Raw genomic sequence first — 22801 nt, 5'->3', positions numbered from 1 at the left:
ACGAATCATTCAGGATTATCTGAAATCATGTTAGCACCCACATTAATGTAGAAGCCTTTAGAAAGATTATTCTTATTTACAATAAAAGTGACTCCAAAATTAAATAATACATTATTTACCATTCATTTCTATTGGGCACAAAATAACCTGAAACACAACCAAAACAAACAGCAAATCCACATGCTTGATGTAATTAATCATTGCAATTTCAGTTTTTCTCTTGTTATTTTGGTCACTGCCAGTCACTCAATTAGCCATGTCAGCTAACACATTTGTTTTTTGGTAAATTAGTCTAGCCAGCTATCATTTTAGGAGCCTAATCATGGCCAAATTCCCCATTTGATTTTGTTAGCCACTGTCAATCAGATATCATTAACATGGCATAAATCTTGGCAAAATGTGTAGAATTGCAGAACATTTGCTTTGAAATGGCAAAAAATGGTCTCCACCCCATGGCAAAATGGGTAGAACTGCAGGAATTTAGCAATCAAACTGCAAAAAAGCCTCTAACCCAAACGACAATTGCCGGCACTGCATCCAGTTGTTATATTATGCTACAGCAAGGATAAGCGACACCGGGAGTTGGAACCGGAAAATAGTCAAAGGCAAGTTCGCGCTGAACAGAGCATTTGCTCGTTTCCGTATCATAGACATTAAAACCAGGGTCAGATTTAGCTGTAGCCTATGCTGAGGTGAAGTTGAAGTGAACAGCCAAAGTCAGGAGCCGACCTTTTCGACTGGAGAAGGAAAAAGTGTTGTCGTGAGCGGGAGAGAAGAAGAGAAGAGAATTGAAGAGAGAGAGAAAGGGAGAAAAAAAAGAAACTAACCTACCTATAGCCTTTACTTAGTGACGTATCACAGCAGGACATTTGACAGAATCTAAAATCATTCAACCCAAGACGGACACGGACGAGGCAGGTAAGATTGGATGATTAATATATGATTTTCTACATTTGGTGGTGCAAAAGCAATAGCGGTAGAGCAATGAGCACATTGCATGGACGAAGTGAGCCTTTTATGTTTTTTACTTTTCACTTAACCGATTGATGGAGGGTATAGTTTTTAGGCTACTAGCAAACTAGGCATTTTATAGCTGGATTTGCTCCGGCTACTATCTAGCAAACATGTAGTGTTCAATATCTAGCAGGGTCTTATTTATAAGTGCACATACAGCCAATGCCAAGTAGGACGAACACTTCAGTCGATATAGCCTACTATATGTTTCGCACAGACGGGAATTAGTTAAACTTATCACAAACGTAGCCTATTTGAAAAAAGACCTCAGCCTAGCCTGTATGGCTGGTTTCACATAGGGCGTCTGGGAAAAGGTATATATGCACATCGTGATTCCAGAAAAGGGGAATATGTTTGTCGGGATGTATTGCAATTCTTTAGGCTATATCACATTCTAAACTGTAGCCAACGCAAGCAAGACTATTACACATTTACGGGCAATGACACTAACTAAATAGAAGAAAATACTGTCTTGTGCATGCAGCTTCGGGGGTATCAGGTGCGTGGACTTGTCTCAGGTAGCTCCGAAGATTTCAAAGGTGCACCTGCTGGTAAGCGCCGTATCGCGCTCGCGCCGTTATTTATTTATGTGTTGCCTGAACCCACTGCTGTGCCATTGTCGCGCGAGGTTAAGCTTCGACTCTGTAATTTGCCCCTGGGCTTGGATCAGCTCCACTAATGCGGCACATTGTCGGATGAGCTGACTACACGGTTGCCGAGGGCCATGTGGTGCTGGTGCTATCTAGTGATATGATTATGGTAATAGTTTGTAAACTCCGGATAACCTCAATCACTCCCTGTAATTGGCAGGGTAGGAAATAAAAACAAGACTGTTTCTTTCAGTTTTTAAACCACTATCCAACTTTAGCCATCCAAGAGGGATTTCATGCAACATGCTGAGCATGTAAAGTGCCTATAGGGCAGAGGTCTCCAACCTTTTCTAGCATGAGAGCTACTTTTAAAAACGAAACATGTCGTGAGCTGTTAATTATTTTCTAGCTTTCAAATAGGCACATTCTTCTCTTCTCTCCTCTGAAACTCTTCCCCAGTTCCTTAGTGTACAAGAGAAAGTAGTGTACTATATTTTCTGTCAATATACTGTACCTGGTAAAATAATGGTTAATAATCAACTCTAAGGGGGCCCCTATAAAATCTGTGATTTTCACCCCCTAAATGATTCTATTTTCCCAAATTAAGTTCTCAGTTTTATTTATTTTTTCACTCTCAAAATTACAACTGTTCATAATGAAATGGGTTTTTCTGAGTTGATGTCAATGGTTAAATCACATCAGAAGACCATTTATTTTAGGCCTGGAAGAAAATGAACATTTCTTTTTAGTGTAATTCCCTTTTTTCATTGCGCATCTGGCCCTTTAATTGCACATCTAGTTAGTAAGGAATGTGCTGTCTAATCTGCTTGTCAAGTGATGGTTCTGTACTGGTGCTGCTCATTTCTTGGCAAAATTAGCTAATGACAAATAATAGATACAAATGACATACACTACCAGTCAAAATTTTTCCAACACCAACTTATTCAAGTTTAAAAAAAAATATTAAAACTATTTTCTACATTGTAGAATATTAGTGAAGACATGAAAACTATGAAATAACACATTGAATCATGTAGCAACCAAAAAAGTGTCAAGCAAATCAAAATATATTTGAGATTCTTCAAAGTAGCCACCCTTTGCATTGATGACAGCTTTGCACACTCTTGGCATTCTCTCAACCAGCTTCACCTGGAATGCTTTTCCAGCGGTCTTTAAGGAGGTCCCACATATGCTGAGCACTTGTTGGCTGCTTTTCCTTCACTTTGCGGTCCGACTCATCCCAAACCATCTTAATTTGGTTGAGGACGGGGGATTGTGGAGGCCAGGTCATCTTATGAAGCACTCCATCACTCTCCTTCTTGGTCAAATAGACCTTACACAGCCTGGAGGTGTGTTGGGTCATTGCCCTGTTGAAAAACAAATTATAGTCCCACTAAGCCCAATCCAGATGGGATGGCGTATTGCTGCAGAATACTGTGGTAGCCATGCTGGCTAAGTGTGCCTTAAATTCAAAAGAAATCACAGACATTATCACCATCAAAGCACCCCCACACCATAACACCTCCTCCTCCATGCTTTATGGTGGGAAATACACATGCAAAGATCATCCGTTTACCCACACTGTGTCACACAAAACAATCTCCAATTTGAACTCTAGACCCAAAGAAAACATTTCCACCGGTTTATTGTCCATTGCTCGTGTTTCTTGGCCCAAGCAAGTCTCTTCTTCTTATTCGTGTCCTTTAGTAGTGGTTTCTTTGCAGCAATTTGACCACAAAGCCCCGATTCACACAGTTTCCTCTGAACAGTTGATGTTGAGAGTGTCTGTTACTTCACTCTGTGAAGCATTTATTTGGGCTGCAATATCTGAGGCTGGTAACTCTAATGCACTTATCCTCTGCAGGATGAGAGCCAGTTTCATCATAGCGCTTGATGGTTTTTGGACTGCACTTAAAGAAACTTTCAAAGTTCTTGAAATGTTCCGTATTGACTAACCTTCATGTCTTATCTGAGCAGTTCTTGCCATAATATGGACTTGGTCTTTTACCAAATAGTGATATCTTCTGTATACCTCCCCTACCTTGTCACAACACAACCTAATTGGCTCAAATGCATTAATTAAGAAGGAAAGAAATTCCACAAATGAACTTTTAACAGGGCACACCTGTTAATTGAAATGCATTCCAGGTGACTACCTCATGAAGCTGGTCAAGTGTGTACAAAGCTGTCATCAAGGCAAAGGGTGGCTATTTGAAGGATCTATTTGGATTTGTTTAACACATTTGTCTTCACTATTATTTTACAATGTAGAAAATAGTAAAATAAAGAAAAACCTTTGAATGAGTAGGTGTTCTAAAACTTTGGACAAGTGGTGTACTTACTCATGATATACTTTGCAGTTAACATTTAATTGAGAAGGTTTTTGGGAAAGTATTTTTGTCAAACAACGAGGGTTATCACGTCAACTGGCTACACACGGAGTGATAGACAAACGCTCGCACCACACAGACAGACTGGGTCAATATTCCTGGAAATTCATTGGCAGATATTGTGTTAGGTTTGGGTTTTTAAGATGTCAATGTTGGGTTGATTATATAGCAGCTGGGAGCTTGCAGTGTCGGATACTTGTGAGATTTGTTTATGACTGTTTGCGATGGAACACATGAAAAATCTATTTCGGAATTGTTTATAGAGCTACTCATAGGTGGGGTTTTGAGTGAAAACCTCCTCCTATAATTTGCAAATAAATTCATAAAAAATCCTACAATGTGATTTTCAGGATTTTTGTCATAGTTGAACTGTGATGAAAATTATGATGAAAATTACAGGCCTCTCTCATATTTTTAAGTGGGAGAACTTGCACAATTGGTGGCTGACTAAATACTTTTTTGCCCCACTGTATATTGGTCATGGCTCCCAAGTGGCGCACAATGGGATTGCCTTACAGTTCTGCTTTATCCACTGAGATAGCGGTAGGCGCACAAGGTTCAGGACAGGAGGCACGGGATGGGTCGCAGAGCAGCGCACAGAGCAGCGCACAGAATACGGACGTAGCCCATGGGGAAGCGAGAAGGGGGAAGGGAGAAGGAGGAAGGGGTACGGAGGGTGAACCCCCACCCTGCCCCAATGGGTAGCACAGAGCAACACTTTAAGCAGCATTGCATTAATAATGGTGCTGACTAGGGAAACGTTCCCGCTGTTCTTAGTGCCTGTCTGAACGTTCAAACTAAAACAGTGTAACTAATAATGGCGTGAAAAATGCCCCTTAGATATGAATTCGGAGGGCGGACATGATCATATATTGGAGCATTAGACCTCTCACTAAAGTCATCAGTCAGAAGTTATACTTAAATCCGAACTGGATTTAACGAAAAATGACATGAAAAGCGCACGTGTAAATCCCATACTCAAAGTATTTGGAAAGGTAGATACAAATTATTTGTGACATAGTGGTTACAATAAAGAATGTAAACAGCATGTAAACAATTTTATCTACAGTAGTGATGGACAGCTGGAGGCATTTTGAAAACAGGTTTTCAAACACTAGTACTGTCCATGACTAATGCAACCCAAAAAAGCACTGAAGACAATATACGCTTACCAACACCTCTCTGTATTTTGATACTTTGTGCAAAGCAGTTGATCAGCAATAAAAACTTTGTTGATGGGGCATCCCAAGTGGCGCAGCAGTCTAAGACACTGCATCGCAGTGCAAACTGCATTGCTACACTGTAAAAAATGATTTGTTTCAACTTATTATTTCCAGTGATCTAGTTGCATGGTCTTTTTCAAGCTCAGAGTACTTCACATTTCACGTTATCCTAGCTTTTATTACCTTTATTTTCACTAGCAATAGATGGTTAATTTGATGTTCTTTAGTTGAATTTGATATTATTATTTGAGTTAACTTAAACCTTTTATGTTCACAATAAATGTGGAGTTCTAATAACTTAAGCTACATTATTGTTGGCAAATAGAGTTAAGTCCACTGCTTCATTTTTCAGTGTAACTTACTATTGTTATTTGAATAAACTTAATCATTTATTACGTCAACAATAATTGTTGAGTTATCATAGCTAAAGCAACATTTATGTTGACAAATAAAAACATTTAAATCCACTTCATCATGTCAGTATAACAAACCATTTGTACATTTTGTTAAGTCAACTTTCAATTAAGTTATTGTAACTAGTAGTATAGTTATAACTACATTTAAAGTTTACATAACATAATTGTCTAAGCTAGGATAACGTGACATGTTAAGTGCTCTGAGCTTCAAAAAGGCCACGCAACTAGTAACAGTTATGATAACTAATCTCAGCAAAAAAAAGAAATGTCCCTTTTTCAGGACCCTGTCTTTCAAAGACAATTCATAAAAACGCAAATAACTTCACAGAGCTTCATTGTAAAGGGTTTAAACACTGTTTTCCATGCTTGTTCAATGAACCATAAATAATTAATGAAAATACACCTGTGGAACGGTCGTTAAGGCACTAACAGCTTACAGACGGTAGGCAATTAAGGTCACAGTTATGAAAACTTAGGACATAGATGATAGAAAATCAATGGTCTCTAACAGAAGATGGTTGTAGTTTGTAGACTGAATGTCACATGTAAAAATAGTGTAACTTAAGTCTTCCCAAAACTGAGATTTGTAAGATTTAGGCAGATAATCGCATCATTGTCTGAGGAATTAACTCTACTACTGCGAGTAAAACAAAAACACACCAATTTGTTGTTGTAACGAAGAAGACGGTTTTTCAGCCCATGCACTTTTGCTGTACCAATCTTCAAGAACATCCTTCAATACAATTTTTCTGTCAAACTCTCTGCAAATGAGAGTTTGGTCTAGGGCACTGGATCGCAGTGCTAGCTGTGCCACCAGAGACTCTGGGTTCGAGCCTAGGCTCTGTCGCAGCCGGCCACGACCGGGAGGCCCATGGGGTGATGCACAATTGGCCTAGCGTCTTCTGGGTTACAGAGGGCTTGGCCGGTAGGGATATCCTTGTCTCATCGCGCACTAGCGACTCCTGTGGTGGGCCGGGCACAGAATACGCAAAACAGGTTGCCAGGTGCACAGTGTTTCCTCCAACACATTGGTGCGGCTGGCTTCCGGGTTGGATACGCGCTGTGTTAAGAAGCAGGCGGGTTGGTTGGGTTCTGTTTCGGAGGACGCATGGCTTTCGACCTTCGTCTCTCCCGAGCCCGTACGGGAGTTGTAGCGATGAGACAAGATAGTAACTACTAACAATTGGATACCACGAAATTGGGGAGAAATGGGGGAAATGGGGGTCAAGAGTGTTGCACCAGTAAACAAGCCTGGTCCTTAAGCACGTCATGATTGCTACTAGGTCTAGATAGAATGCGTTCTTCGTTGAGGTAAAACATGATCTGATATTTTCCTATTTGCAAAAAGCTATTGATTGTCCGCTATAGTGCAGCAAAGGCCCATGGTCATCCAACACTAAAAATGAGGGGGGAAACCGTGTAAAGCCTCATCTATCATTCAGTGGTGTCAGCTCTTTTTACAACATTCATTATATTAAATATGCACTGTGTAGAATTCCACCTCTACTAATTTCTTTTTAAATGACCAGCTTATAAAAACTTTAAAAACGATATTTCTATATATTTAAAAAATAGAAAAAGTTATTTAGATAGGACAATGATTCCCTTTAATAAGCAATTAATTTGTTACCCAAAATCACAGCCTAAAATGCAAAGTTCATATTGAAGACGGACTGACGAACAATGTTGATGCAAAACTGATTGCAATTCCTGTTCAAATTGCAAAATCATCATTGCATGGCGTGGGGATTAATTGTCCTATCAATATATTTTTATATTTTTTAAATAACAAGAAATATTGTTTTTACAGCATTTGTATAGAATTTAGAATTCCTCACAGTGCCACTTTAATTCTGTTAATTGTCTAACAATATGTCATTTTCACTATTCACTAAGGGCACTGCAGTATTGTGTGCTGCCATACACCAGGGATGTGCGATACGTTCACATATGCTAAAACTTGAGCATACAGTACTTACAGTTGAAGTCGGAAGTTTACATACAGTTTAGCCAAATATATTGAAACTCAGTTTTTCACAATCCCTGACATTTAATCAGAGTAAAAATTCCCTGTCTTAGGTCAGTTAGGATCACAACTTTATTTTAAGAATATGAAATGTCAGAATAATAGTAGAGGGATTTTTTTCCAGCTTTTATTCCTTTCATCACATTCCCAGTGGGTCAGAATTTTACATGCACTCAATTAGTATTTGGTAGTATTGCCTTTAAATTGTTTAACTTGGGTCAAACGTTTCAGGTATCCTTCCATAAGCTTCCCACAATAAGTTGGGTGAACTTTTGAGCCCATTCCTCCTGACAGAGCTTGTGTAACTGAGTCACGTTTGTAGGACTCCCTTGCTCGCACAAGCTTTTTCAGTTCTGCCCACAAATGTTCTATAGGATTGAGTTCAGCGCTTTGTGATGGCCACTCCAATACCTTGACTTTGTTGTCCTTAAGCCATTTTGCCACAACTTTGGAAGTATGCTTGGGGTCATTGTCCATTTGGAAGACCCATTTGCGACCAAGCTTTAACCTCTTACAGCCAATAGTCTGCGGAAATGCGTAGCACCAAATTGAAATAGTACGAGATAAAACTCAAACTTTCATTAAATCACACATACAGGGTACTCAATTAAAGCTACACTCGTTGTGAATCGAGCCAACATGTCAGATTTTTAAAATGCTTTTCGGCGAAAGCATGAGAAGCTATTATCTGATAGCATGCACCCCCCCAAAATACCTGAACGAGATGTAAACAAAATAATTAGCGTAGCCGGCGCTACACAAAACGCAGAAATAAAATATAAAACATGCATTACCTTTGACGAGCTTCTTTGTTGGCACTCCAATATGTCCCATAAACATCACAATTGGTTCTTTTTTTCGATTAATTCCGTCCATGTATACCCAAAATGTCCATTTTATAAAGCCCGTCTGATCCAGAAAAAAACAGCTTTCCAAAACGCAACGTCATTTTTTAAAATAAAAAAAGTTGCCTATAAACTTTACCAAAATACTTCAAACTGCTTTTGTAATCCAACTGTAGGTATTTGTAAACGTTAATAATCGATCAAATTGATCACGGGGCGATCTGTATTCAATAGCAGCAAGTCAAGAAATCATGGACGATTTTCTCTCTTTCATAACTTTCCACCGTGTACCCTCTGACAGGAAGTGCCTATTCTTCATTTCACCAAAGATTAACTTCAACCCAATTCCCAAGACTGGCGACATCGTGTGGAAGCTGTAGGAACTGTAAACTGGGCACTATCTAATTTCCCTTGCCATAGACAATACAGGGAACTGGCGGAGGGATATATATTTTTTGTGAACAGTTTTTCCTTGGGGTTTTGCCTGCTACACACGTTCTGTTATAGTCACAGACATGATTTAACCAGTTTTATAAACTTCAGAGTGTTTTCTATCCACACGTACTAATCATATGCATATACTATATTCCTGGCATGAGTAGCAGGGCGGTGAAATTTTGCACGCTTTTTATCAAAAAGTGTACTCCCATAGCGGTCCTAGTGCTCAGGTCCTCCTCCTCCGAGAGAGAGAATTAGAGAGAGCGTACTTAAATTCACACATTACACCGGATAAGACTCCCATTCGGAGTCAGTGTCACTGTGAAAGAAAAATGTTCAGTTAGAATAGTTCCACATATGAGCCCTGGATCAACAGGTATAATAAACAGATACAGTACAGGGAACACAAGGTTGAATATACACTGCTCAAAAAAATAAAGGGAACACTAAAATAACACATCCTAGATCTGAATGAATGAAATATTCTTATTAAATAGTTTTTTCTTTACATAGTTGAATGTGCTGACAATAAAAATCACAAAAAATATCAATGGAAATCAAATTTATCAACCCATGGAGGTCTGGATTTGGAGTCACACTCAAAATTAAAGTGTAAAACCACACTACAGGCTGATCCAACTTTGATGTAATGTCCTTAAAACAAGTCAAATTGAGGCTCAGTAGTGTGTGTGGCCTCCACGTGCCTGTCTGACCTCCCTACAACGCCTGGGCATGCTCCTGATTAGGTGGCGGATGGTCTCCTGAGGGATCTCCTCCCAGACCTGGACTAACGCATCTGCCAACTCCTGGATAGTCTGTGGTGTAACGTGACGTTGGTAGATGGAGCGAGACATGATGTCCCAGATGTCCTCAATTGGATTCAGGTCTGGGGAACGAGCGGGCCAGTCCATAGCGTCAATGCCTTCCTCTTGCAGGAACTACTGACACACTCCAGCCACATGAGGTCTAGCATTGTCTTGCATTAGGAGGAACCCAGGGCCAACCGCACCAGCATATGGTCTCACAAGGGGTCTGAGGATCTCATCTCGGTACCTAATGGCAGTCAGGCTACCTCTGGCGAGCACATGCAGGGCTGTGCGGCCCACCAAATAAATGCCACCCCACACCATGACTGACCCACCGCCAAACCGGTCATGCTGGAGGATGTTGCAGGCAGCAGAACGTTCTCCACGGCGTCTCCAGACTGTCACGTCTGTCACATGTGCTCAGTGTGAACCTGCTTTCATCTGTGAAGAGCACAGGGCGCCAGTGGCGAATTTGCCAATCTTGGTGTTCTCTGGCAAATGCCAAACGTCCTGCACGGTGTTGGGCTGTAAGCACAACCCCCACCTGTGGACGTCGGGCCCTCATACCACCCTCATGGAGTCTGTTTCTGACCATTTGAACAGACATGCACATTTGTGGCCTGCTGGAGGTCATTTTGCAGGGCATTGTCAGTGCTCCTCCTGCTCCTCCTTGCACAAAGGCGGAGGTAGCGGTCCTGCTGTTGGGTTGTTGCCCTCCTATGGCCTCCTCCACGTCTCCTGATGTACTGGCCTGCCTCCTGGTAGCGCCTCCATGCTCTGGACACTACGCTGACAGACACAGCAAACCTTCTTGCCACAGCTCGCATTGATGTCCCATCCTGGATGAGCTGCACTTACCTGAGCCACTTGTGTAGGTTGTAGACTCCGTCTCATGCTACCACTAGAGTGAAAGCATCGCCAGCATTCAAAAGTGACCAAAACATCAGCCAGGAAGCATAGGAACTGAGAAGTGGTCTGTGGTCCCCACCTGCAGAGCCACTCCTTTATTGGGGTGTCTTGCTAATTGCCTATAATTTCCACCTGTTGTCTATTCCATTTGCACAACAGCATGTGAAATGTATTGTCAATCAGTGTTGCTTCCTAAGTGGACAATTTGATTTCACAGAAGTGTGATTGACTTGGAGTTACATTGTGTTGTTTAAGTGTTCCCTTTATTTTTTTGAGCAGTGTATTATTATGACCTGCTAGATCTACTATCTCTATTATATTACAACAGACCAGCTGTATCTACTGTCTCCATTTCACTTTGGCCATTGATGTGGTCCTGCCCTCTACTCAACAGCCTCAAATAGGCTATTTCATGTGGGTTGGGGTGGGGCGGCAGACACATTTCATGACATTACATGTTTATATATTGCTTCTAAAATAAATAAAAAAATCACAAATAATTTTTTATATTATTAATTTCAAACAAGGGCATTAGCATGATAAGAACTTACCAGTCCAAAACGATGTCCTCTCCCGTTCAAAAAATATTCTTCCACAATCGCTAAATGAAGCGTCCTCCTACCATCTCTGTCTCACCTTCCCAATCAATTTATTCTAAAATTGTGTGTACATCTGTATATCTAGACTTTCCCTGACTTAGTCGCCATAATGATTGATATATAAACAGCTGAATCTGCGCGTTCACCAAACAATGCAGTGCGTAATATGTGCTTCTCCTTCCGGTATGAAACTTCAATAGCGAATGACTCACTTTACGCTGGAGCTTACTACATGGGTTGGTCTTACAACACATAAACATGGCGTATTGCCGTTTTCCTCAGCTCATTGGCTATCTACCCAGCTAGATTTCAAGAAGATCAGTGGTCATTGGGTTAAAATACAGTCAGTCAACGAAACAGAGGGCAAATCATTGGTGCACAATGATGTCATGACTTGTTGTCTTCAAATTGGTTTCTTTCAGTCAATACGTCCCGCGAAATGGCCCATCAGGTTTGATTGTGTTACAAACAAACGAGTTGATTGCAGTGAAACCAAACATGACTGGAAAAGTCACGTTCTGTGTGGGTTATTTACCTGGAATGTGTCGTCAAATGGAATGAGACGGAATTCACGACACAAGCGGTTCACAAAATGTTTCGTGTTAGGCTATAAAAACGTATTTTATCAAACAAAATAATTTATTGTGTAACAATGAGCATTGGAATTGCAAACAGACGAAGATCGTCAAAGGTAAACGATTTATTTGAATTTAGTTTGATTATGTTACGCCTGTGCTGGTTACATTTGTAAAAAAAAATTATGGGGCTCTGTGCTCAGATAATCGCATCGTATTCTTTCGCAGTTAATCCTTTTTTAAATCTGACAATGCAGTTGGATTAGCAAGATTCTAGACTTTTGATACATGTGAGACACTTGTATTTTCATGAATGTTTAACATGACTATTTATGTAGCGATCACTGTATGTTGTGGAATTTCAGCCCGCTAGCGGGCTCCGTGCGCAGAGAGGTTAACAAGTGACTATCTCCCGACTTAAACTCTAAAGATATATTAATATCTCTTACATCATTAACAGTCAATTATTACATGTAACGATCGTCGGTGGAAGAAGGTGAGGACCAATGCGCAGGGTGGTAAGTGTTCCTATTTTTTTAATAAAGTAATTGAACACTGAACAAAACAAATAAAACGACAAATACTAAAACAAAGACGTAACAAAAGAATTAAGGTCAGAACGTGACATTACTTAATCAGTCTCATTCTGATCGTCGCATAATTCTTGGATATCTGCAAGAACCTTAACCTAATTGATGATTCAGCAATACAATAATTGGCTTAATTATTTATTTACTAACTAACTAAATTACACAGAAATACATAAACACACACACAATAGGTTATTGATTACTAACATAATGCAATGAAAACAGGTCCCTAGTGGACTAACAAAAGCATGATTGTTTGGTTACACAATGGAAAGGGAGGGGTAGGTAAGGAGAGGGAGAGATTAAGAGAGTCAACTTATTGTACATACATTTGGAAGCTACACTCAGATTCCAAGAACACAGGATGAGATGTTACTATCCTTTGTGCAAGCACTTCCAAGAGTTAATGAACAGTGAGCGTGGTGAAATTTGGGGAGCGCATCGTCAGTAGTGTACCTTTTGGTTCCTAGGGTGATCAATCCTACGCTTGTGTCCCATTCCCAATTAGTCAAAGGAATATGAATACTTTGCACATGAATGACTGCTCATTCGGATAAGAAATGCAATGTATTTATTTATGCGTAGATGTCTTTGTCGTCTCTCTGTTGAACTGCCCTTTGTAGTAGAGCTTCTCTGGTCTTGGAGTGTTCGTTTGAGTAGGTACTTCAGATGTACCACATGGTGGTGAGAGGGATATGTTGTTCACCCTCGTGTCTTTTGGTACAAATGTCCTAGACTACTTTACATGCGCAGCTGCAGACTGAATGTTCTGGTCTTTACCTTCTTCACTTGTGTTGAGAGTTTCAGAGCTTCTGACCATTTCAACGTTATGCATTAGGGGGCGCTATTAAAATGTTTGTATGAAAAACGTTCCCGTTTTAAACAAGATATTTTGTCACGAAAAGATGCTCGACTATGCATATAATTGACCGCTTTGGAAAGAAAACACTCTGACATTTCCAAAACTGCAAAGATATTGTCTGTGAGTGCCACAGAACTGGTGTTATAGGCGAAACCCAGATAAAAATCCAACCAGGAAGTGCCGCATTTTTTGAAACCACCTCATGCCAATGACTCCTTATATGGCTGTGAATGAGCTACGAAAGAGCTTACGTTTTCCACGTATTCCCCAAGGTGTCTATAGCATTGTGACGTATTTTTAGGGATTTCCATTGAAGAATGGCTGTAAGGGACCATATATAGCATGTGGTCACATGGTGTCTCCCGCAGAAAATCTTGCGTAAAATACTGAGGTAGCCATTTTTCCAGTCGCTTCTTATGAGAAACCAATTGCCTCGACGGATATATTATCGAATATATATGTTAAAAACACCTTGAGGATGGATCCTAAACAACATTTGCCGTGTTTCTGTCGATATTATGGAGCAAATTTTGAAAAAGGTTTGGCATTATAGTTGTAGCATTTTCCGGTCGATTTCTCAGCCAAGCATGATGAAGAAACAGGAGCTATTTCGACTACAAAAATAATATTTTTTGAAAAAAGGAACATTTGCTATCTAACTGGGAGTCTCCTGAGTGAAAGCATCCGAAGTCCTTCAAAGGTAAATTATTTAATTAGGTTGCTTTTCTTAATTTCTTGAAAATGTTGCCTGCTGCCAGCAGAGCTAGCATAGCATTAGGCCATGATAAACTTACACAAATGCTTGTCTAGCGTTGGCTGTAACGCATATTTTGATAATCTGAGATGAGTGTTGTTCACAAAAGGCTAAGCTTGTGTTTGAATATATTTATTTCATTTCATTTGCGATTTTCATGAATCGGAAAAGTTTCTAGGGGTTTTTATGTCCGCTGCGTTATGCTAATGCATTTTAGGCTATGATTACGCTCCCGGATACGGGATTGCTCATCGCAAGAGGTTAACCATTCTTGACATCCGGCTTACACCGTCTGTCTGCTTGGTCTTACCGTTTTCAGCCATGTAGCCACCGCTCCATGCTGTGTGGTCTGATATGTTAATTCTTAGCGTGTCCTTTTAAGCACTCTGGTCGGAAAGGCGGTTCCATCACACAGACGCTCTTGTGACCTCATTAGGGCTATCTGTCAGCCATGTTCCAAGCTGATCTGGCACTTTGATCCTCACCAAGGAGAGAGCGTCATGACAATGCCTACCACTGTTGTGTCATCGGCAAACTTGATGACGGTGTTGGCGTCGTGCCTGCCATGCAGTCATGAGTGAACAGGGATTACAGGAGGGTACTGAGCACATACCCCTGAGGGTCACCCATGTTGAGGATCCGTGTGGCAGATGTGTTGTTACATACCCCTACCACCTAGGGGCAGTCCGTCCAGGAACAGTTGCAGAGGGAGGTGTTTAGTCCCAGGCTCCTTAGCTTAGTGATTAGCTTTGAGGGCACTATAGAATTGAACGCTGAGCTGTAAGTCAATGAATAGCATTCTCACATTGGTGTTCCTTTTCTCCATGTGTGAAAGGGCAGTGTTGAGTGCAGTAGAGATTGCATCATCTGTGGATCTGTGGGAGCGGTATGCAAATTGGAGTGGGTCTAGGGTTTCTGGGATGATGGTGTTGATGTGAGCCATAACCATCCCTTCATAGCACTTCATGGCTACAGACATGAGTGCTACGGTCGGTATTAATTTAGGCAGGTTACCTTAGTGTTCTTGGGCACAGGGACTATGGTGGTCTGCTTGAAACATGTTGGTATTACAGACTCAGTCAGGGACAGGTTGAAAATGTCAGTGAAGATACACGCCAGTTGGTCAGCGCATGCTCGGAGTACACGTCCTGGTAATCCATCTGGCCCTACGGCCTTGTGAATGTTGACCTGTTTTAAAGGTCTTACTCACATCGTCTACGGAAAGCGTGATCACACAGTCATCTGGAACAGCTGATGCTCTCATGCATGTATCAGTGTTACTTGGCTTGAAGCGAGCATAGAAGTAATTTAACTCATGTGGTAGGCTTGTCTGGTAGTACTTAACAGTATTTTTACCAAAGTACTTTACACCACTGCCCCTGCTATATGGTATCTAATTGTTCTCTGTATCAAAGTCTTAGAACTTCTGTATTGCTGGCAGTGTTCTTTAAAAAAGGTAGATCTAGTCAGTCATTTTAACTAAATGATCATTAGGTCTTAGTCACATTTTTTAAAACTTTTGAATAATGATTTAGTCTAATTATTGTCAAAATTACGAAAACAGTGGGCCAATTTGGTCAACTAAATGCCTTTTTTCATTTCAGTCACATCATGTTAATATTGTCTCAATAACATATAGTAAACATAAATCACTGACTTCCATGTGCACAAAAGTATACTGAACTAAAATATAAACGCGACATGCAAGGAAATCAGTCAATTGAAATAAATAACTTAGGCCCTAATCTATGGATTTCACATGACTGGGAATACATATTGTCACAGACACCTTGAAAAAAAGGTAGGGGCATGGATCAGAAATCCAGTCGGTATCTGGCGTGACCACCATTTGCCTCATACAGCGCGACACATCCCCTTCGCATAGAGTTGATCAGGCTGTTGATTGTGGAATGTTGTCCCACTCCTCATTGGCAGTGGGAAGTTACTGGATATTGGCGGAACTGGAACACTCTATCATACGTATCAATCCAGAGCATCCCAAACATGCTCAATGGGTGGCATGTCTGAATATGGGGCTGTGCATTATCATGCTGAAACATGAGGTGATGGCGGTGGATGAATGGCACGTCAATGGGCCTCAGGATCTCGTCACAGTGTTTCTCTGCATTCAAATTGCCATTGTGAAAATGAAATTGTGTTCATTGACCGTAGCTTATGCCAGCCCATACCATAACCCCACCGCCACCATGGGGCACTCTGTTCACAACGTTGACATCAACAAACTGCTCGCACACACAATGTATACACGAGGTCTGCGGTTGTGAGGCTCGGTGTCTGGTTGGACGTACTGTCAAATTCTCTAAAACAACATTGGAGGCGGATTATGGTAGACAAATTTACATTCAGTCCTCTGGCAACAGCTCTGATGGACATTCCTGCAGTCAGCATGCCAATTGCAAGCTCCCTCAAAACTTGGAGACATCTGTGGCAAAACTGCACATTTTAGAGTGGCCTTTTATTGTCCCCAGCAGAATGTGCAGCTGTGTAATGATCATGCTGTTTAATCAGCTTATTGATATGACCAAACCTGTCATGTGGATGGATTATCTTGACAGGAGATATACTCACTAATAGGGGTGTAAACACATTTGTGCACAGAATTGAGAGTAAAAAGCTTAATGCGAGTGTGGAAAATATCTGGTATATCTTATTTCAGCTCATGAAACATGGGACCAACAATTTACATGTTGCATTTATATTTTTGTTCAGTGTACACAGCCTTGACCTACCAACATATTTATCTGCCTAACATTCTATTCTCTTTCTAATTGAAGAAATACAAACAATTAAGAATGATCTGGCCTTGTAAATGACTAATTCCCCTACATAGATAGCACATTACATAAAAAAAACAAGTAGCCCAATCAACAGATGGTGCCGCAAACTATTGGTTGTGTCATTGCCATTGTTATCAACATTCCACAGACGCTGTAGCCACATTGATGTCCAAAAGTAGAACAGGGGCTAATTACTTTTTAGCCTCGTTGATGTAGTCGAGTCACTAAACCTCGAGTCAGAATCGAGTCCGAAGTCTCCTGTGCTCAATTCCGAGTGACCAACGGTCAAGTCACGAGCCCCTATTTTTATTATATTTTTAAACCTTTATTTAACTAGGCAAGTCAATTGTCAACAAATTCTTATTTACAATGACGGCCTACCCAGGCCAAACCCTAACGACACTGGGCCAATTGTGCGCTGCCCTATGGAACTTCCAATCATGGCCAGTTGTTTTACAGCCTGGAATCGAACCAGGGTCTGTAGAGACACCTCTAGCACTGAGATACAGTGCCTTAGACCACTGCACCACTTGGGAGCCTTATGGCTGGAGTCTGAGTCCCAGAGCTCGAATCCTGGTCCAAGTGCTCAAGTCTGAGTCACTGGGTCCACATTAATTCAAAGTAAGGTTATTTACCTAGTCAGATGTAGTGGTAAGAGGAATTTTGTCAATAAATTGTTTGCTATAATTTTTCCTTGCTTTCTGTGCCACCAAATGTTTGCATATAAGCTCCTGGTAATGTTACCAGAGCCACGTTCAGTTGCAAAATGTTGCAGATAGAAATTCCACAAATAGAGTCATCGTTATTCCTTATTCAAAATGTCGGAGAGGCATTTTTGTTCTACATAGCATATATCTATATGAACATTCCAAGACATTGCTTCCTGCTGAATGCACCCCAGGTTTAGCTATAGCTAGCTCATGAGGTAACAGGACTGTAACATGACTTATGAATGTAAAATGCGGCCCACAAATGCACAATAGAAAGAAAAAACGTATTAGCTGGTAGTATGTGTAGTTTCTGTTGAATTGTAATCTATATACTCTTTTATATAATCTTTTTTATATCTCAAGGGAGAGAAAAACATAGCTAGACTGTTGTTTTACTATTACATTCATGACATTCAATGCTGCTATCGTTTTTAATTTTGTAAAGCAGCTTGTGTTTCTTAACCAGGCAAAGGGTATCTAACTAGAAGGCTGGTGGTGACCGCTTAGCTAAGTGGAAGCAAGACAGTCGCCTGATCAATGTGTATAATCAAAGGCGGAGCCGAAGTGGAGCCTGTCTGCCCACACTCATCCCTTCCTCACCCGGAGCTCACCAGCTGATGTAGGCTGTGTGTGCTGGGTATGATGTGTCCTTCCCACTAATGAACAGAACTGCTCTGCGTATCTGTGCTGCTAATATTAATTGTGCTCATCATTGAAAAGCATTCAATCTCTCCAGTCCAGTCCACTTAGTAGTCAGATTTTACTCACAGAGAATTGTCTCGTCTCGTTTTAGTCAACTGAAATGAAAAATAATTTATGTTTAGTTATAGTTTTTTCTATTTCGTCAGTTATAGTCTCGTCAATTGCCACTGAAAAATAGGTGTTTGACAAATATTTTATTCACTTTTTTTGTTGAATAAATGAACACTGATTGCTGGGCCAATGTGCTGAACGATATTGCACTGAACTTATGGCCTGTAACAGCCCTCTGCTTTGGGGTCGCAACCTTCAATACGGTGGTTGGCCTGTGCATGAAATGTTGGAGTTGGAATTCCAAGTCTTATTGTGTTACTGCCACCCTATACTGAGGGGGCATACAGTCACAGAAGACAACCATCTCCAACACTATTTGGGGTTATCATTTCCCTCTCTCCCTCGCTTTTGCTCCTGCAGTGTGGAAACGGCAAACCTCTGACACAGTCGCTCTCTCTCGGAGTGTCTGTCACTCTCCCTGAATCCACCCAGAATACGAGAGGGGGAGAAAAAATATAATTCGAAATGAAGGGGCCCATATCTGACAGGCTCTGTGAGTGACAGGCTCAAATGAAACGCAATATGAGGGATATAGTAGCAATGAATTGCAGATACAGTGACTCCACAGTGCTTTTCTAAGAGTAATAGGGGAGGGAGCATGGTAGGGAATACTGTATAACGAGGAAAAAACATGGAATAACGGGAGAGTGTTGTAAAAGAGAGGGACAGAGAAAGATGATGCAAAACAGAAGAAGTAAGGACAGAAAGGAGGGAGGAAGGAAAGAGAGAAGGAGGGAGGAAGGAAAGAGATTAGAGTTTCCTCTCACCCCACAAACTTGGTTGACAAACATTGTTACCTAGGCCTGATGTGTGACGACATTTGGTGTGAGCTCCGATGCTGGTGGTGCCAGGTATAGAGACATGAGGAATGCATTGGAAATTGCTCTTGGAACCGCCTTGGAACTGCCCCGGACCATGACTGTCCATTGTGTGGCCAAGTGTAAACCCATCCCGTTCTCTCTCTCCCTCTATCTACCTCCCTCTCTCTGGCCCAGCTGTGTGAGGTCATTAAATCAAGCAGGGCAACCAGGCAGAACAGTGGGAAAGAGGTTGAGAAGGAGAGAGGAGGGCTCAGAAGATGGGTGTGCTCAGCCAATCGTATTACAGGTTGCCCATCTAAACCTGCAGGGCCACCTGTAATACGATTTGCTGAGTAGACCCATCTTCCCAAGCCTTCCTCTCTCTTTCTCAACTCCTCTCCATCCCTCTCTTCCTCTGTTTTTCCTGGCTGCTCCGTCCTCTTGGAAGTCACCCTTTCTGAGAGAGAGGATGGTGGAGTATAGTGTTTTCCCAAATGGCACCCTGTTCCCTTTATTGTGCTCTGTCCCCTTTTATAGTGCACTACTTTTAAACGTAGTGGAGTATAAAGGCAACAGAGTCCTGGTCAAAATAGGGATGCATCCAAATCCACGTGCTCTCAAATAAAAGCAGGTTAAAAGTAGGTTGAAAGCCTTCATGGCACACTCTCTATAAGTAATTGTCTATGTCAAGTAGTCCACCTAGTCTATGATCCAAATAGATTGACCTTTTGCCTAGATATAGACTACAGATATACACTGAGTGTACAACACATTGAGAACACCTTCCTTATACTGAGTTGCAACCCCCCCCATAAGTTGGCTATTTTTATCTGTTGATTGTGAGACTGATATAGACTGCACACTACACAGCTACATGCACTTGATCGAATAGACCGGGGAGGCCCTAATAGAAAGAGACAGGTTGTGTCCACAAAGGCACCCTATTTCTTATTTAGTGCAGTACCTTTCTCCATGGGCCCTAGTGAAAAGTAGTGCACTACATAAGGAATTAGGGTGTCTTTGGGGACACGTACAAATAGTTTAATTAATCTGGTGCACTCTGACACAGTTGTGTTTATGTTGTCTGATATACACACACAGCCCTCTGGCAGGTATTTTAAGTGCTGTGCTTAGATGTACAGTATTGGTGTTGTGTTAATTGAAGTAAGGCAGAGGGTTATGGAGAGCAGAGCAATTTAGTAATGACCTCAATAATGATGTTTGGTATACTTCGCACAACAAGCATGTCAAGGGGAACCTTGTTGAGTGGGTCTATATTTTCTTGTCTCTGCTTTGTGTAAATAATTGCTATCATGGGCCTTTAGGAATGAGAAAAAGTTAGTTTTTTTGTGAAATGGTTGACATACAAAAGTACTCCCCACTGAGCAGATGTCAGTTCAACGTTTAGTTTAACATTTGATTGAGTTGTCAACAAATGTCATTTGATTTGGGTGCCTCTAAACTCTTCATGCTTTTTCATGTTGTGGTGGTAGTACAATGTACGTTGTCGTGGTAGTACAAAGTACGTTGTGGTGGTAGTACAACGTAACATACTATATCATCGCATGACTTCAAGTATACTGCGACATGATGGGGCCATACTTGCGAACATAAAAAAAGTTTAAGTTTAAGCATCAGCCAATTAAACATCTTGACGTGTTGCAGGTGATCAAAGGCTACATCTCCCTGGGCACAAACTGGTTAAATCAATCTGTCAATGTATTGTGACGTGGAATCTACATGGAAAATGCATTTGACTTTGGAAAGTAATCAATGTAAACTAGTGTAAAATTTCAACCACAGAATTATGTCAACATGGTAACCAATTTTGAACATGTACAAATTCAACATATTTTATACAAGGTTTGTCTCTTTTGAAACAACGTCAGATTTTCAAACGTAAAATACACTATAAGAATACAATACAGGGATGCAATACAGGGATAGCGTTTTGAATCCAAAAAAGGTGACCTATGTGATTTGTGTAGATCCGATGAGAAAAGTTTGGGCGAGAGGGGTTGGGGCTTTGGATGACTGCTGGCTGTATGCGAACGAGTGATGCGTGTTTGGACCAATACTGGCTGTATCCGAGGCTCAGCCAATCTTTCACATAACAACAGAATGCAGCACGTGACTGAAGAGAGAACATACAAATCAATTTGCTAGTTACATCATCAGCGTTCGCTCTGGAAAGACAACGGGAGAGTGGAAGAGCAGTTTGCCAGTTAACTTACAGCAGCGCCCCCTCTGAACAATGACGAAGAGGTAGGTGAAAAGCCTGACCAGGGAGACAGGGGTGAAAAGGTGATGAAGTGTACTTCATGAGCTGTAACTTGAAAAACAACTGGCATTTGGAAAGTCTGAGGTGAGGGAGAAAGTGTGGTGGACCAAACATTGTTAAGTATCTCACTCAACACTCTACTCTACTCTGTAAATTGGATGCAGTCTATCACAGTGCCATCGTTATGTCATCAAAGCCCCATATACTACCCACCACTGCAACCTGACCTCTCGTTTGCTGGCCCTCGCTTCATATTCGTCGCCAAACCCACCGGCTCCAGGTCATCTATCAATCTTTGCTAGGTAAAGCCCCGCCCTATCTCGGCTCACTGGTCACCATAGCAACACTCCCTTATCTTACCTCATTTGCACACACTGTATATAGACTTTTTTTCTCTCTATTGTGTTATTGACTGTAGGTTTGCTTACTCCATGTGTAACACTGTGTTGTTTGTGTCGCTTTGCTTTATCTTGGCCAGGTCACAGTTGTAAATGAGAACTTGTTCTCAACTATTCTATCTGGTTAAATAAAGGTGAACAAAAATGTAATCTTGCTAGCTGGATCAAATTGTCTGTTAAATAGCCAGAGAAATGTTGAGCATTAGCCAACTTAACTGATCAAATAATTGAGTTTATGGTGTGAAAATTAGCTGGCTAATAAAGTCAGACAGCTAACGTTACAACATCAGATGAGTTAACGTCAGTAACCTAACTAGTTCGCTATAGTATTAACTGGTAACGTTATACGACTCTTTGCCGTTCCTCAAGTTATTAATGCGTTATTTGCTTATGGGACCCTGGCAATCTGTGTGAAATGTTAGCTAACGAACTATCTGTGAACTAAAGTTTTCCCTCTACAGTATGTGGTTCATTTTCAGAATTAGAGAATTAGGTGAAAATGAGGCGTTGCTTGTTAAACCAGTGTAGCTGGTGCTTGGACTGGCTTAAGCTGGATGCCACTATAGAGGTGAAACGAACACCACACACTTTCCCTCGTTTTAACTTTTTTCAATACAGTGAATAAAAAGAGGCATGCCAGGGGTACTCTCTGCCTCAATTATGCCAACAAAGGGTATCATGCTCTGCTGGCACATTGTAGAACAGATGTCCACAGGCAGAACGTGTACAATTGTCACGACCTCCGCCGTCGGCTCCTCTCCTTGTTCGGGCGGCATTCAGCGGTCGACGTCACCGGCTTTCTAGCCATCGCCGCTCCATTTTTTCATGTATCCATTTGTTTTGTCTTGTTCCCTGCACACCTGGTTGTCATTCCCCAATCAATCTACATGTATTTATTCCTCTGTTCCCCTTGTTTTTGTGTAAGATTGTTTGTATTGTTGACGCGCAAGACTGTTTATTTTTT

General features: G+C 41.1%; 1 protein-coding gene across 1 annotated transcript in view; it reads left to right on the top strand.

Moving 5' to 3' along the window:
* Positions 1-573: 573 nt before the first annotated feature.
* Positions 574-22801, top strand: part of LOC109865854 (cadherin-23) — a 555430-nt gene continuing 533202 nt past the window's right edge. The window contains exon 1 of the mRNA XM_031799369.1: positions 574-918. The gene's annotated coding sequence lies outside the window, so the exon portion shown is untranslated. The remainder of the gene's footprint in view (positions 919-22801) is intronic.

The sequence above is a fragment of the Oncorhynchus kisutch genome, linkage group LG20 (assembly GCF_002021735.2).
Source record: "Oncorhynchus kisutch isolate 150728-3 linkage group LG20, Okis_V2, whole genome shotgun sequence".
Lineage (NCBI taxonomy): Eukaryota > Metazoa > Chordata > Actinopteri > Salmoniformes > Salmonidae > Oncorhynchus > Oncorhynchus kisutch.
Note: the sequence above shows the minus strand (reverse complement) of the source record. Positions and strands in the feature narration are given on the sequence as shown.